This window comes from Hordeum vulgare, chromosome 4H (genome assembly GCF_904849725.1).
Source record: "Hordeum vulgare subsp. vulgare chromosome 4H, MorexV3_pseudomolecules_assembly, whole genome shotgun sequence".
NCBI classification, from domain to species: Eukaryota; Viridiplantae; Streptophyta; class Magnoliopsida; order Poales; family Poaceae; genus Hordeum; species Hordeum vulgare.
In genome coordinates, this window is record NC_058521.1 from 610140773 (window position 1) to 610154559 (window position 13787).

Here is a 13787-nt window from a genome sequence, read left to right on the forward strand (position 1 = left end):
TTTTTTATGGGGCACTGAACCTTTCGGCCTTTCTGTTGTAATTCTGAATATGCCTTATTTTTCTCGCAAAAAATAAAGAATATGCCTTGTTTTTATGCAGTCGTCTAGCTTTGAATGTGTTCCAGTGTCGGTTTTGGAGAGAGTAAATAACTTTCTGAATGTAAGCACTTGAACTTGAGCTATCTTGTCGTGTTGGCTTGAAACTGCCCAGCCCTGGACGAGTTCTCGTTCCCGGAGAAGACGATGGTGGTGCTGGGCAGTTAGGAGGGCATCCCGGTGGACATCATCCAGGAGGCGGTGGACGTGTGCGTTTAGATCCTGCAGCTGGGCGTCGTCCGGTCGCTCAACGTCCATGTCAACGCCGCCATCGCAATCTGGGACTACACCCGCCAACAGCGGGCCCGCTCCTCCTCCTCCTCGGGGTTGGTAGCTTCCCGTTCTTCCTTGTTGGAGTGTAAATCAGCCATGCTTCTTGTTGTAAGATACATGGATCAGAACATCCATGACAAAAACTAGTCATGAACCTTTGTCAGGACTAGATCGTTAGATTTATGCACTGAATTGGTCATGATGAGATCTCTTTGACAAGGAAATTTTAACTGCTCTTGTAATGTTTTAGATTCATGTTGGTTCAAACTCTTGCAAGTTCGATTGGCGGATGCTTTGATGGGAGTTAATGAGGTGATTCGTTTTATCAAAAAACTCGTAGCATTATTTGTTTTTCTTAAGTTGAGAACTAGAAATACTCCCTCGATTCCTAAATATAGATCTTTGTAGAGGTTCCTACATGGACTATATATGGATGTGTGTAGACATATTTTAGAGTGTACGTTCACTCCTTTTGCTCCGTATGTAGTCCATATTAAAATCTCTAGAAATACTTATATTTAAGAAGAGAGGGAGTACGATTTTCACCAAGTTCTAGAACCTGGACATACCGGAGACCAGGTTCAAAAAATCAGCTCCATCAATATACAGAATAAACGATTATTACCTACCCCCTTCCCCCCCCCCCCCCCCCAAAAAAAAACAGATTATAATTTGAGTTGCTTGTTTGTAACAAGCTTGTCATAGAAGTATTTTATCCCTAAAACGTACTTCGGCCTGCTTCCCATACATAAAGTCCAATGCTTACAAGGTGTGGAGGAAATCATCATACACGATGATGGAAGAAAGCTTGGCAAAACAAGCCAAACATGCTAACAAGCACATGAAGTGCACAATTAGATGCCTCCAACATGCCATCGAGAGGAAGAACATGAGAGGTTGGACCAACTGAAGATTCAACTAGCACCGCTGACGACATTCAACCACGCGCCAGTTGGAGGAAAATGCTGGACTTCATCGCGCCATCACCAGCCAATGGATGTCGAAGAGGACCATCTAACTAAAGCAAGGAACGTTGACTGCGAGCAGACATGATGAAAGGATGACGTTGTTGCGTGTAGAAGATAGGTGCAAGCAAAACCGTGAGTCACGGGAGGTGAGGTAGGGTCAATTGTTTCGTCATACCGTTCCAAACAAGCCACCACAAATGAAGGACAACTGCACTCACTAGTGACTCCCCGAAGAGGGTCACGACGCAATACGCCGCCACCATCCATCTGTATGTGCGCATAAGGGTTTTCACCTTGAGTTGAGAGGGCGAGAGAGCCATGGCGACGACCCCAAGAGGGACATGACTACCAGGACATCACGTTACCAGCACGGAGGCGTCGAGCTTTCGCTTGGACCACAACTCACACTTAGTCAAGGGGACTTGGGCCACCAGATCCACCATGATGGGCCCCAGACTCCAGATTAGGCTCGACCAGGCCCAAGCCCACGACCATGAACAGATCCAGTCGAGCCTAGTAGTGCCGGCAAAACCATCTAACCATTCCGGGTGGGTGCAGGGAGGAGCTCGCCGGCGGCGGAACCCCACCTCCCCAAATGAATATCTTTTTAGTTGTTTCAGTGTAACAAGCCTCCTCTGGAAGCATTTTTATCACGAAACGGACTTCGCTCGCTTGGCTGAACGATACATGGTGCTGAGGAGCTCAAAAAAGAAACAAGCCTCCTCTAGGAGCCAGCTTGGGTTCTTTTCACCTTATTCCGAAACGATATATGATCGGTTGAAAAAAGAAACAATGCTCGACTATTTTGTAATGAAGTATATGTCTGATGCTACAGTTATGGACGTATTATAATCTTGCAATACATGTGAAGTATGCAATGGGTGGAGCCCGATTGTGCTCATGATTTAAATGTGAAAGTGGAATGTGCAAACGTTGCTTCCTGGAGTAGTTGTTCCAGTCTCTTGCTTTCTGGTGCATGAAACTAGAAATATACGTTCCTGCATGTATTTTTTAGCTTCCTTTTGGTTCAAAACTCTTGTAAGTTTGATTGACGGTTGCTCTAATGGAAATATATGAGGTGGCTTGTTTTATCTAAATTCTTATGAGCATTATTTTTGTTTATCTTAACTTGAGAACTAAAAATACGATTATTACTAAGTTTTTCAAACTGGGCAAATCGGAGATCAGGTTCCAAAAATTAGCACCAAGATACATATAGAAAACATGCATATAAATATATAAAAGAAATGATTATTACCTAATTAACCCTAATTTGGAGCATTCTATTTTGCAATTTTCACCTCCTGAGATTATTGATAAAGCTACGGCTATCGGGGTTTCGCTTGGTAATTCGAACGCTGAAATTGCGAAATCTACTAATGAGTTATTGGACCTAGAGGTAGATATGGCTCTGGATATTGTTAGGAACCTGGCTACGGTCAAACCGATGACCGATGCAGAGATTAGTGACCTTGGGGGGCTGAATTCTTTATGTCAGAATTTGTATCCCATAGATGAGCTTAAGGAGGGTCAGGATTCGTTTCTTGATAATACTTTAGGTGCCCAGGGTGCTGTTCAAATTGACTCAGGTCCTCCTGGTTATACGGACCAGGGACATGGGGAGAAAACTAAACGGACATGGAATTGAAAAGTTTATCCGGTGTCGGCTATCCGTAGGAGTTCCCGCTTTGAGACTGCTAAGAAATTTTACGATGAAAGATGTGAGGAATTTTTTGGAATAGCAGAGGTCTACGTGACTTGGCTAAAACAAGATTCCTCGCTGACGCTACGGTGGAGCATCAGCTAGACTTTATCGCCGTTTTGGAGACAGGGAGAGATAAGTTCTCTTCTCAGTTTCTGAGTTCTCTTTCCGCAGGGATTGATTTTGATTGGCATTGCCTACCCCCAAGAGGAAGATCCGGAGGGATCTTACTTGGAGTCAGATGTGACACACTCCAGGTTAGGGAAGTAGTGTTTGGCGATTTTGCGGTCAAATTCAAAATTACATCCAAAATGGATGGTTTTAAGTGGGCTCTAGTAGCGGTTTATGGGGCTGCTCAGCCTGAACTTAAATCTGAATTCTTGGCGGATTTAGTTCGCATATGCGACGATCAATTGCCATTACTGATAGGCGGTGATTTCAAAATTATGCGATGGCCGTATGAAAAGGATAATAACAATTTTGATGGTAAATGGCCATTTTTGTTCAATACTATTATTGAGAGCCTTGAATTGCGGGAGATTGAACTCACAGGTAGGAATTTCACTTGGGCAAATTCTCTGCCAAATCAAACTTTTGAAAAGTTAGATAGAGTTCTTACCAGTGTAGATTGGGAACATAAGTTCCCTTTGGTTTCAGTCCGTGCACCCCAAAGGGCGATTTCCGATCATACCCCCTTGCTGTTGGATACTGGGGATGCATCGCATCTGGGTAATCGAGACAGTTTCTCTTTCGAATCCAGCTGGTTCTTAAGGGAGGGCTTTCTGGAGTTGATTGACAGGGAATGGAATAGGACTTCGGGGGGTTCATCGAGTGTACAACGATGGCAAAATAAAATTAGACACCTGAGACAATACCTTCGTGGCTGGGCTAAGCATGTCTCGGGGACATATAAAGATGAGCGGGAAAGGCTCATTAACTTTATTGATGAGCTGGATAGAAAGGCTGAGTACAACGTGCTGAATGATAATGATCGTCAACTTAGATTTGAGGCTGAACAAAGGCTTCGCACTCTTCTTAGAGAGGAGGAGATGAAGTGGGCGAATAGAGCAAAAGTAAAAGCTATTTTACTTGGGGATAATAACACTAAGTTCTTCCATTTAGTAGCCAATGGCAAGCACAGGAAGAAGAGGATAGTGCAGCTTGAACAGGATGATGGTACAATAGTTGGTCATGAGAACTTAAAATTGTACATCTCAAACTATTATAAACAACTTTTTGGTGCTCATCATGATAGTTCTGTGACTATGGACGAGCACCAGGTTGCAGATATTCCCCAAGTTAGGGAGGCTGATAATGAGTCTTTATCTGCTCCTTTCTCGGAGAAAGAGGTGCTAGACGCGATAGGAGGTTTGAAGTGTGGCAAGGCCCCTGGTCCAGATGGGTTTCCGGCGGAGTTTTACAAACATTGTTGGCACATCATTAAGAAGGATCTTATGGCAATGTTCGATGATTTGTATGCTGGTAATCTCCAACTTTTCCATTTGAATTTTGGTACTATTACGTTGATACCAAAGAAGGAAGGGGCATCACGTATTGAGCAGTTTCGCCCGATCTGTTTGCTTAATGTTAGTTTCAAAATATTCACAAAGGTTGGAACAGATAGACTAACAAAGATGGCGCATTCCGTGGTACAATCTTCGCAAACCGCATTTATGCCCGGGCGTAATATCCTTGAAGGGGTAGTGGTTCTTCATGAGACTCTGCACGAAATTCACTCAAAAAAACTTGATGGAGTTATCTTTAAAGTGGATTTCGAAAAGGCATATGACAAAGTGAAATGGTCCTTCTTGCAACAAACACTACGGATGAAGGGGTTCGATGAGGTTTGGAGAAAGCACATAGATTCCTTTACTACAAGAGGGAGTGTTGGGATCAAGGTCAATGATGATATTGGTCACTTCTTCTAGACACGTAAGGGGCTAAGACAAGGGGATCCTATGTCCCCTATTCTCTTTAATATTGTTGCGGATATGTTGGCTCTGTTGATCAAGAGAGCTAACGAAAAGGACCTTGTAGCTGGATTAGTACCTTATCTGGTGGATGGGGGTGTATCTATTCTACAATATGCTGATGATACGATTATCTTTATGGAGCATGATTTAGTCAAAGCTAAAAACCTTAAGCTCATCTTGTCCCTTTTTGAACAGTTATCTGGATTGAAGATTAACTTCAATAAAGTGAGTTGTTTTGTTTTGGTGAAGCCAAAAACCAACAACATATCTATAATCAGCTGTTTGGATGTGTGGCAGGGGAATTTCCTTTTACGTACTTAGGGATTCCCATTCACCATCGCAAACTAACAAATGCTGAGTGGAAATGCATTGAGGAACGGTTTGAAAAGAAACTAAGTACTTGGAAAGGCAAGCTTCTTTATTACGGAGGTAGGTTAGTGTTGGTTAATTCAGTATTAACAAGTATGCCTATGTTCCTCTTATCTTTTTTTGAGATACCTGTGGGGGTACGGAAAAGATTGGATTTCTACCGGTCTCGCTTTTTCTGGCAGAGTGATGAGGTTAAGACTAAATATAGGTTGGCGAAATGGGATATTATCTGCCGTCCTAAAGATCAAGGAGGCTTAGGTATTGAGAATTTGGAGACCAAAAATAGATGTCTTCTCAGCAGGTGGCTGTTCAGATTGTCGATGGAATCCGAAGGAATGTGGGTACAAATTCTGACCAATAAGTACCTTCATTCCAAATCTTTATCTCAGGTTGAAGCGAGACCTTTTGACTCGCCATTCTGGAAGGGTCTGATGCGGGTAAAAAGCTCATTCTGCCATAGATCGAGGTTTATCATTGGGAATGGGGAATTGACTAGATTCTGGGAAGACACCTGGCTAGGAGAAGCGCCTTTGGCTCTTCAATATCCGCGGTTATACCATATTGCCCAGCGTCGCCAAGTGTCAGTTGCGGTAGTATTGCGTGAGAGTCCCCTTAATATTCAATTCCGCAGATCTCTAGTTGGGGATAGATGGATTTCTTGGTTGCATCTAGTTAGAAGGTTAATGGAGATTAACCTTTCTGCTAGGAGTGATAGAATCTCCTGGAGATTAACACTGAATGGGTTGTTTACGGTTAAATCCATGTATTCTGATCTCATTGATTCAGTGCCTATTCCAAATTCCAAACATATTTGGAAGGTTAGAGTTCCTCTTAGAATTAAAGTTTTCTTGTGGTTTGTTCACAAGGGAGTTATTTTAACTAAGGATAATTTGGCCAAACGGAATTGGAAAGGTAGCCCCAGATGTTGTTTCTGTCCAAGAGTAGAGAATATTCAGCACCTCTTTCTCGATTGTCCTATGGCTAAACTTGTTTGGCGCTCAATTCATATTGCTTTTAACATCTCTCCTCCTGTTAACTTGAACTCGTTATTTGGAACGTGGTTACAGGGAGTTGATGTTCAATTGGCTAAATCTAGTCGTGTCGGAGCATGTGCTCTTCTTTGGGCTTTATGGAATAGCAGAAATGATTTGGTTTTTAACAGAATTCGTGATATTCACTTTCTGCAGGTTATCTACAGAATTACTGCACTGATCCGTACATGGTCGTTACTAACTCCTGTGGCAGCCAGGGAGCCTATGGTTACTCGGTGTGTCCGCTGGGAGATGATAGCATAGGGTATATTCAACCGGTTTGGATGGCGGCATATTAATAGGATAGGTGTTTAGTCATCTTTACCTTTTAGCCATTTCAGGCCGAGGCGCGATGTTCGCCATGTACCTTTTTTCCCCTTTTATATACTTTGTACTTCTTGAACACTATGTTTACTTAATATATGGCTGTATGCATCCCTCGATGCAGAGGCCGGGACGAGGCCTCCTTAAAAAACCCTAAAATGAATATCATTTGAGTTGTTTCTTTGTAACAAGCCTGTTATAAATGCATTTTATCACGAAACAGACTTCAGCTCACTTTGTTGAATGATACATGGTGTTGAGGAAATCGTCATAAAAGATGATCAAAGTTAGCATGAAAAAATAAGGCAAACAGGCTAATAACCACCGGAAGTGCCTAATTACACGCCTCCAGCATGCCGGCGGGGGAAACTTAGGAGAGGTTGGACCACCTGAAGACTCAAGCAGGACCGACCACGACATTCAACCACGCGCCATCTAGAATAAAACACTGGTTGTCGCACCGTCAGCACCCAACTGTTGTCGGAGAGGACCGACGCCTAAACCAAGGAGCGTGTTGACCGTACCAGCAAGCATACATGATCAAAGGAGGACATTGTTGCGTGTACTAGAGGGTCACGACAGCCACCACGTTCGTCAGGGCGGACAAGGGTTTTCACCGTGAGCTAGGAAGGCGGGAGAGCCATGGTGACGACACTAAGAGGGAAGTGACTACCAAGATATCGCAGCCACGAGTGTCGAGGTGCTGAGCTTTCGCTTGGACCGCCCCGAAAACCTCGCCAAGGGGAATCAGGCTACAAGAGCTTACTTCGAGACCTTGATTTTACTGTTCATCCGAGCTCATTTGAGCTCGGGCTGTGAAACTCCACGTCCGATAGAGTATCCTTATATGGTTGTATACGCTGCATTGCTTCTTTGAAGGGAAAACATGTCTTAAAAGGTAGCTTGTAAAGTTTATGAAAAATAGTTGAATCAACAACCAGAGACTATTTCAATCTGATGTCCGTTCCAATTGGCTAAGTACACTATTCCTCAGGAGTGAGGGCGCTCCCATCTGCGTCTATATCATCACATACATCCTCAGCATGTCCAATCCATCACTCACACAACACCAACAAAAGGAAAAAATGAGAGTGTGTGTGTGCGCGCGCGTGTGGGAGAGAGAGATTAGATGGCATCCTCCTCTTCCTTCGTTATCTTCGCTGCTCTTGTTTTGCTGGTCATATAAGCTTTTTATCACGAAACGGACTTCAGACCACTTGGTTGAATGATACACGATGCTGAGGAAATCGCCATACAAGATGATCAAAGAAAGCACGACAAAACAAGCCAAACACGTTAACAAGCATCAGAAGTGCACAATTAGACACCTTCAGCATACAGCCGAGATGAAGCACATGAGAGGTTGTACCACCTCATACTCAACCATGACGGATAATGACATTGAACTATGCGCCACCTGGAAGAAAATAATGGACTTCGTCGCGCCGTCACAACCTAAATGTTGTGGGAGAGGACCCTCTGCCTAAACTAAGGAGCATTGGCCGTAGGGACGAGCAGACACGGTGAAAGGAGCACATTGTGGCTTACCGTGAGTAACCAGATTTGAGGTAGGGTTGAAAGGATCACAATACCATTCCGAAAAGGCTAGTGCGACTTAAAGACAACTACACTCACCGGTGACTCCCCCAAGAGAGTTATGATGCAATGCGCTGCCATCATCACGTCCATCGGTGCATGTTGGCTTTGATCTGCAGCTAGCTATGCACGTGCAAGAAAGCAGGCACACAAGCTGGTGGATGGATCCTCTCGAGCTAGCTTGAGGCTGTGCTATCCATGCGGTTGTACAAGCGCAAATACGTATAGGCGAGACACGGCGCGGGAGTTGATAGCTAAACAGGAGCTTGTCGTCCCTGTTGCTTTATTTCTTTGATCTGAATCTGGTTGATCTGGTGTTACAAGGGGTAGGGATACAAGTATATATATAGGTATAGAAGAGCCTACCAGCAAACCTACTCGGAAACGTATACCAGTACGACCCGGACGTTGGGTTTAATCCCTACATTCACCCCCCTAAACACAATGTCCTTACTTTACAGTTTGGACGCCGATCTTTTCTCGCATCTCCAAGAACTTCTGTCGTCCGAGAGACTTCGTGAGAATATCGGCAAGCTGGTCTTTCGTGTTCACGTGCTGAACTTCGATCAACCCCTCCTCAATGCACTCCCGGATGTGATGGTATTGGGTATCTATGTGCTTGCTCCTTTCGTGATGAACCGGATTTTTGCACAATGAGATTGCAGCTTGGTTGTCGATCTTCAGTGACACCTTCCGCACCTCGCGCTTCGCAAGAATAGCTAGGAGTCTTCTCAGCCACACTGCTTGACAAGCCGATCTGCTTGCCGCTATGTATTCTGCCTCGCATGAAGACAGTGCCACCACCTTTTGCTTCTGAGAATTCCAGCTAATCGGATTCGGGCCAAGGTAGAAAACCATGCCCGTTGTGCTCTTTCGGTCATCAACATCACCTGCCATGTCACTATCTGAATATCCACGAAGGATCAATCCTTCCTTTCCCTTTCTGTACGTGCAACCAAGATTAATGGTGCCTTTCACATAGCGCAAGATTTGATTGACCGTGCTCATGTGCTCAGTTGTCGGATTCTCCATGAAACGACTCACGATCCCGACTGAATAAGCCAAGTCAGGTCGGGTATGCATCAAATATCTTAGGCTGCCCACAACGCTTCGATACATTGTGGTGTCCACCAGCGGATTTGAGCTACGCTTGCTCAACTTGTGACGTTGGTCCATTAGAACTTGTGTCTCGTAGCAATCTGACATGCCACACTTTTCCAATAACTTGACCGCATAAGCCGATTGACATAGGGAAATCTCTCCGGAGCTTTGCTTCACTTCGATGCCCAAGTAATAGCTTAGTAATCCTAGATCACTCATGCTGAACTTGTTCTTCATTTGCGCCTTGAAACGTTCAATTTCTTGTACGCTTTCTCCGGTGATAATCAGATCGTCAACATAAACTCCAACTAGCAGGTTTGAGCCTTTAGAGTTCTTTGTATAGACTGCGTGCTCGAGGGGACATCTCTTGAACCCGAGCGAGACCAGACTTCGGTCTAACTTTGAGTTCCAAGATCTTGGTGCTTGCTTCAACCCATAAAGTGCCTTCTTGAGCTTGTAAACTTTCCCTTCTTCGCCTTTCTTCTCGTAGCCGAGGGGTTGTTCCACGTACACTTCTTCTGTGAGATCGCCGTTGAGGAAAGCGGATTTAACATCCATATGATGAACCTTCCAATCCTCTTGTGCTGCCAAAGCTAGGAGCACTCTCACCGTCTCGATTCGAGTAACCGGTGCAAACACCTCATCATAGTCAACTCCTTGACGTTGAATGTAGCCCTTTGCAACGAGTCTTGCCTTGTACTTCACAATATCACCCTGTGTGTCCTTCTTTAACTTGTAAACCCACTCCAAACCAATCGCCTTTTGGTTTGGAGGACGGGTTACCAAAGTCCACGTGCCATTGCTCTCAATCTCCTTCATCTCCTCATCCATGGCGTGCGTCCAGCTAGGACTTTTGCTCGCCTCTACGAAGTTCGCCGGCTCCTCAACTCCGAACAGACATAGTCCAGAGTACTCGAGTGTAACTGGCTTTGTGTACTTGTAGACTTTCTTGAGGGTCTTGTAGCGACGAGGCCCTGAGGAATCCGTTGTGGCTTGCGAAGGAGGCGACACAAATTGTGTCGGTGTTGATGCACTTGAGGAAGATAGCTGAGACACGGGCGTGTCATCGACATCCGTGTCGTCGGCGTAGTCGTCCTGACCGTGACCATCATCTTGATTGTCGTCGTCACTACGCGCCTCGTTGTCGATGTTGTCGTCGAGATCTCCGCCTGTGTCGTGTGCGGCGTTGTCGTTATCTCCTTGCGACCTATGCACGCCGTCGTCGGTGTCGGCGCCATGATGATCACTACCATTGTGGTCACCTTGGTTGGGCGTCTTGCCAACCACCTGGACATCCTCCCCTGCATCATCATCAGTTGGAAATTCAATCGTGAATATGTTACCGTTTGGAGCACCGTCGGCTGCGGCGCTCCAATTCCACGCTTGGTTTTCTTCAAACACGACGTCGCGTGAAATCCGTAGACGCTTGGTTTGTGGATCGTAGAAACGGTATGCCTTGGTGCCATAACTGCTCTCGTATCCGATGAACACCATCTTGGTGCTACGATCAGCAAGCTTTGAGAGATGTGGCTCCGTCATCTTCACATGTGCCACGCACCCGAACGTCCGTAAATGAGACACATTCGGCTTACGTCCGTAAATTGCTTCATACGGAGTCTTGCCGATCACCACCCTCGTTGGAGCCCGGTTAAGAAGATAGACTGCCGTCGAGACAGCTTCCCCCCAAAAAATCCCCGGCAGGTTCTTGCTCTTGAGTAAACTCCTTGCCATGTCAACGACGGTTCGATTGCGCCTTTCAACGACCCCATTCTGCTGCGGCGTGTAAGGTGCCGCGAGGAACCTCTTTATGCCAATCTTCTCGCAGTAATCGTTGAATTCGTTCGATGTAAACTCTCCGCCGCGATCTGTCCGTAGAGCGCGAACATTCAACTTGTGTTCCATCTCCGTTGCAGCCTTCAGCTTCTTGAACACTTCAAACGCCTCAACTTTAGATCGTAGGAGAACGACCCACATATATCTCGAGTAGTCGTCTACCACGAGGAAGAAATACTTCTTTCCCGCGTGAGTTGCTGGGGTGATAGGGCCACATAGATCACCATGGAGCTGCTCGAGTGCATCACTTGCACGATAGGTAGACTGAGCAGGGAACGGCCTGCAGTGCTGTTTTCCAACCAAGCACCCATCACATACTCGATCAACATGTTCGATAAATGGCATCCCGGATACCATCTCCATCTTTGACATCTTCTTCAAGGCGTAGAAGCTAACGTGTCCAAATCTAGCATGCCATAACCACGAATCATCATCACTCTTGGCGAGCCAACACTCCGGTTGAGATTGATCAAGGTTGAGGATATAGAGCCTATTCCGTGTGCGATTAACACGAGCTAGCATGTTTCGGAGGTTGTCGAAGATCGTCATCACTCCGTTCTCGATATTCACCTTGCATCCATTCTCGTCAAGCTTCCCAATAGAGATGATGTTGTTGCGAAGCCGTGGGATGTAGTACACTCCGGTGAGTATGCGATGTTCGCCTGTGAGACCCTCGAATAGGATAGATCCTTGCCCGCAAATCTCCACAGCTGAACCATCACCGAACTTGACCGAGCCTTCAACATCGTATTCCAGCTCGAGGAATTTCTCCTTGCACCCCGTCATGTGGTTACTGGCACCCGTGTCGAGATACCACGACACGTTCTGATCACCGGATAACTTTGGTGTCACTTTTTCCTCATGAAGTAGCACCTTCCGGCTTGGTTTCACAACCGCCTTTTCAGCGAGATCACAAACTTCGGCCATCAGAAGACCTGGACCTTCGTCTTCCTACTTTGCCAAATTTGCCTTGATCTTCCGGTTGTTAGGCTTCGGAGAATCCTTTGCAAAGTGACCCATCTCGTTGCAGTTATAGCACTTGACCTCGGACATATCCAAGTTTCGTTGCTTCCGCCCTTTAGATCGGTCTGCCTTGACACGATCTTGTGGCTTTCCTTTTCCTTTGCCTTTTCCGGTTTGTCCATCGCACTTCACGTTGCTTGAGCCTTCGCCATCATCACGCCTTCCTTTGCTACTTGGGGCCTCCCAATCTGCGCGCGAGTACATGAGTTGGTCACTTCCTCCTCCTTTGCCTTTCCAACAGCCACGAGCATTCTCTTCCCATGTCCGCAGGCGTCCGATCGCCTCCGTTATGGTCATGTCGTCGATGTCGTAAAGCTCTCGAGCGTGCCGATGATGTACGTGAATTTGTCAGACACCGAACTGAAAAATTTCTCCACGATCTCAGTCTCCTCGAGCTTTGAACCAAGCGCGCGGATCTCTCCCTCCAGAGTAGTAAGACGCATGGCGTAGTCGTTCACCGATTCAGTTTCCTCCATCTGCAACTTGTGAAATTGGCGCTTCAGCACTTGTGCCCGTGCCTTGGTGACGTGATCTTCTCCGATCCTCATCTCCTTGAGTGCGTTCCACGCCTCTCTTGCCGTCTCGAACTCCGCCAATGTCATCAGCACGGAATCCGGCACAGACTGGGCTATGGCGGCCATGGCACCTTCGTCGCGCTCCTCATCGACGTCGTCGTCCGTGATGGCCTCCCACACTCGAAGGGACCAAAGAATAATCTTCATCTTCACCGCCCACACACCGTAGTTGGCGTCTGTGAGCATCGGTTACTGGATTGCGATGTTGCGATGCGCCTGGAAGTTGGCGCCGCTCGTTCCTCCACCACTGGTTGCTGACTTGACGCCCTTCTTCACCTTGTCGCCGTTCTTGTTCCCCTTGGCACCGCCGCTGCCAGACTTGACCGACTCAGCGTCGCTGTCCGTCATCGTAGATCGTAGATGGTCGAGGCTCTAGATACCAATTGTTGGCTTTGATCTCGTATATCAAATCACCCAGCAGCTAGCTATGCACGTGCAAGAAAGCAGGCACACAAGCTGGTGGATGGATCCTCTCGAGCTAGCTTGAGGTTGTGCTATCGATGCGGCTGTACAAGCGTAAATACGTATAGGCGAGACACGGCACGAGAGTTGATAGCCAAACAGGAGCTTGTCGTCCCTGTTGCTTTATTGCTTTGATCTGAATCTGGTTGATCTGGTGTTACAAGGGGTAGGGATACAAGTATATATATCTCTCCCTAATAATAAAGCAAATAGGGTTTCTGGTCGTCCGTCATGGCGTTTTTGCAGAAAAGTCCCCCTGTTTGTTCGAAATCAACCCGCGGTCCTTCAATAAGTGGAAAAAACGTTACATTTTTTGGAAAAAGCCCCTAGGCAGTTGTCACTCCGGTGCATATCGCGTCCGCCCCTCCCCGATTCTCCTCCTTCCCTCGCCGCCGACCGTTTGCGTCCTTCGGGCAAAGCCTCCGCGTGGATCTGTGTTGTAGAACGTCGCATGGGAAACA